Genomic DNA, 4660 nt, shown 5'->3' on the forward strand with positions numbered 1-4660 from the left:
TGCAATTGGCTAAAAACTGGCAAAAAAATTCCCTAACCCCATTAACTTATTTTGGATCTCATTAAACTTTTAAATTCTCTTGCTTTCCCTTTCCCTTGTCTATTTTGAGCTTGTTTTCAGCAGTGTTTCTTCTCTGGCAAGCATATTTGGAAAATGCACAGATTGAGCGCCAGTGTGGGAGGAATTATACAGCTAAAAAACATCCCACGAAATGATCATGGGTATTTCAATTTGCCTGAGGATTAATTATAGCCCTATAATCCCCATATCGAGGCAGTCTGTGAGTTAGAGGCTGGGCTGAGAGAGTTGTCATCCTAGTAATGACATTTAAGGCGAGTGATTTCCTAAAACAAAATCTGTACCGATTTCAACCTAAATTTTAAAACAAGTCATCTAAGTACTAAGAAAAATGGTCCCAGACGCATTCCTAGCAAATTCTGTACTATAAATTGTAAGCCTACGAGAAAATGTGGTTGAAAGCTGAGTGCTGACAAAATGTATAACCTAGGGAACCATTAAGGAACGATACTTTTAACATCATTAGTAATACTTCACAGGAATCTAGAGAGCAGAATAAAACATCATTCTGGGGATAATACAAGGAATATAAAATAGTTAAGCATATATTAAAGGTTTAAAATTTTAATCCCTTAAACATTAATGTATTTGGTTGTTTCTCTTGACATTGTTCAAACAATAAATTACATATGTACAAAACAATTTGTTGCTTTCACGACTGTCATTTTTTAAATTGTAAATTTTACGTCAAAAAGCATTACAGTTTACAATTTCACTGTGATTTTCCTAGAAATAAAATATTCAAAAATATATGATAAATGGTCACTCTGTCTAATCTATCATCTATGTTTGATATGTATATGCATACATGTGCATAAATATATCTCTATAAATATATGAGCATAATAAATCATTTTTATTGAGTATTTCCTTGGAAAGAGGTGCTGAGCACTTCACGTGAATTATGACTTTATATAAATTATGCCCTTTAGTCTTTTTAATATGTGTATGAGATATCTATGATTGTTGGCCCATTTTGAGTCTAGGAAACCAAGTTAAAAAGTGATTAGGTAAGTTGTTCAGAGCCACATCAAACTGTAGAATCCATTGGGATACAGGTTATGTGTGGTCAAATTTCATGTCTTTTGTTCTTAAAATTTATTTAATCAAATGGCTTCATATGGACACATTTCTTTTTTCTTCTTCTAAGGCATATTTATACTATATATATGCAAAATATATAATTTGCATCTGTTTTTACATTTGCATATATCTATACTATACACCCACAAAAAACATTTTGTACATATACATTTAGTGTTTGTTTCTTCAACAGTATGAGGAGCCCAGACGGCCCATGTGGGCTGCCCTGTACACAACTCGATGAAACCATGGAGATATTCTCTAGGGAAAGCCTTGTGCTCTAGGTCACTATGACCTTCAAACTCTATTAGCTCAAGCTTCTAGGAACAGGAAGGAAAACATTTCTCTGTGGTCTATTAAGGTGAAAATGAGAGGGGCTGATCCTACCTCTGTCTTGTGTTTCCCAGTTCTTACTGTGATGTCACTAGCACAATATATTGCTTGTGGATTAGAGATTCAAACAGGATTCCTTAAGACAACAACCCAAAAGCAACAAATGTTGTCTCCTAGCTGGCATTACAATGCAGCCTTCAGTAGGTCTTTGTATTATTCCATCAAGCCAGCTGTTCCACAGTGACAAGATACCTGGCAATACCAGTAAATTTCATGTGTGTAAGTCCCCTGTTGCACTTTCTATTGCTATAAAATGAGGTATTTGTTAGTAGTAATTAACAAGACTTTTTGAAAGTTGATGAATAGTAATTCTGGTAGAAGTGTTGCAGATAATGAAGGAAAATCTCTATTAACATATGTAAAACCAAGGACTTCTCTTTTCATAATTAAAAGAGTCTGCTGTAATCAACTTGTCACCAGGTAGATGGCTGGTTCTTCATGGAATAGTGCTATACAGGATAATTAGTAACCTTCTCTCCTTTGAAAACTGAGCCCTGAGCAGGGGCAATAACCCAACAACCTTGGTGGTAGCATTCTATTTTGTTGACCCTACACAAAGCCTCTAATCCAGCTGCCATGATCGCTTTGTTCATGAACCATTATGTAATTGTGGGTAGCTTTGATTGACAGGTACATTCTGTGTTACCTTTTCCACCTGATTACTGAGAGCTCCTCTGCAGAAAATCCCTTCTGTGAAGCATTTGCATGAAACACAAATTTCTCTCCATCCTTCTCCCACTTCCAAAGGGCCAACCAAGCTACCTCTTCCAAAAATCTTCTTGTTGCTAGTTTTCTTATCCTTGCTAAGACTATAGTAACATGACTACCCCATTAATCATGGTCTAGGGGTCACTGTAGATTATTTCAAGTCATTTAACTTTATACACAAAATACACAACCAGATATATAATCTGAAGTTGTACTCACTGAGAGGCTTTCCTTTCACTACCAGTTTGAGTGCCACTGTTAACTGAAGTTGTATTTGACATTCACTTTCTGCTAGTATCAGCATAACATGTAGAGCCATCTCTACAGCAGGGCTTTTCCTTTTCTGTTAACTGATCATTGGAAACTCCCTGTGATGCCAAAGATTGCAACTGGACAAAAGTGGCAATGAAATTCCTATGTATTTAACTATTTTAGTTCTCATTTAACTTTGGGTTGTTGAATCGCTGTAATGGTTGAGGGAGCAAGAGGCAGTAAAGGGGAAGGCACAGGTATCATGAGAGCACTCAGGCACCAGGCTATGAGGTTTACTTGTGTCTTTAATGTCTGTTCTCAGATTGCATTATACATACGATTTCCATTGAAACTTGGAATTCTGCGGTGCACATGCAACCTTATCGTTGCATAAGACGATGCTTACTTCATGATATTGGTTCTAGGATCAAAGTCACTTCAGGTGACATGGCTAGGTGTTCAGTCATCATTAGAATTGCCAGAAGCAACCCCAAAGAGTACTTGTTGGTAGCAGAGTGCATGGTCTTAGACAAAAATCCTGGGGTTATGAGAGCTTCTTAGAAAACCACATAACATCTGTGTCTGTCATGGACATCTCAAATGAAAAGTAGCTTACACTAGACCTTAGAGTCATTTCTAAGAGAAGACTTTTATCATTCCATGCCTCTCTTAAAACTGTCGGTACTACTAGTAAACTGGTTAATGGATTGGTACACAGAATCAAATGCAGTTTGTATTACCTCCAAAATCCAGATGCCCCATAAGCATAGCTCCTTTTTCTTTCTTCATGAGCTGTACAAATTGAAGCAATAGGTGTCTAGTTTTAGAGATAAATTATTGTCACACCCAAGAACTGTGGACATTAGACAATTCACCAGTATTGCAGGTTTCTGAATTTCCTTGAGTTTGATCTTCTGTCCTTGAGCATGCAAGTGCCTTAAAAATATGCAGGGCACTTGCTACTTCCTGTTCAATAGATTCAGTTACTATAGCTACCATGAATTCAATGGATTGGTGCAATCATCTATGTAGTAAGGCAAGCAGTGTCTTCCCAAACAATATTATAACACAGAGCAAGAGAACTGACAAACTTCTAAGGTGAGACAATGAAATGCATCTCTGCCAGTGCCATGTAAATGTGAACTGCTTTTGAATACCTTTGCTGATGGGAATTGAAGTATTTACTAGGTCAATAGCCATATACCTGGTATTTATCTAGTAAACATACCATATCCTGAACCTTGGCTGCAATGGACTTCCCCACCTGTTTATGTTTACAAAAATTAACATTCAGTCTCCAAGATCAGCACCCAGCAAACAAATCATTTAAACATGGATGCTATAAAAACTACAAATGTTGCAGCTTTCCAGTATGTGGTGGTGGCACTAATTCTGCAATTCTATTAAGACACAGTTCCTGTTTTGACTTGCTATTCACATAGGCTGCATCCATTCAGTGGCTTATTTCTGGCTTTTCCTACCCAATATGACTTGCTCCACTGATCCGGAAACCAAGATGAAGATTCGGCAGGTTTCAAAGTCTCCTGATTTGGGTTTGCACTCTCACTGTGAAACATGCTGGACCAAGTCTCTACCTCTCATCTGACCTCTGTGAGCCCCTGCTCTGACCGGTGACTACTGTGTCTTGTTTGGTTTTGACTTTGAGTATTAACATCAGTTCAGAGCTAGTATTTAATATTCATTGAAAAATCATGGCATTTTCTCTATGCATCACACACTGACACTTTGGTGCATGACAGCCAGTCCCACCGGGAAGGCTTAGAGGAAGAGTCCTAATACACGCCTGTGGCTGTTTTGCAGGGATCTTTGTCAAAGAGACATATAAATGCCTTCGATCAAGGTGCCAGGTCTGTCAAGTGGGTGCTAGTCTGAAAATTCCCACAATGATAATAACTCAGTTAGCTTTCTGCCCATTAGACTCAAAATGGTCCTGCTTATATATCTTAACAAAGCTCCCGATTATTTCATTCTTGGGACCTGATTATCAATTTCCCGTCACCACAGACCCTTCCACTTACCGTGGTTAATGTATCTACCTTGCTTCTGATGGAAGAGGAGCCCCGCCTGGCCTTTTCAACGACAAGATTGGGTTATTTCCTTCAGATCCAGGTCCCATGCAGCCTCT

Source organism: Papio anubis, chromosome 11 (assembly GCF_008728515.1).
Source record: "Papio anubis isolate 15944 chromosome 11, Panubis1.0, whole genome shotgun sequence".
In the NCBI taxonomy this organism is placed as follows: domain Eukaryota; kingdom Metazoa; phylum Chordata; class Mammalia; order Primates; family Cercopithecidae; genus Papio; species Papio anubis.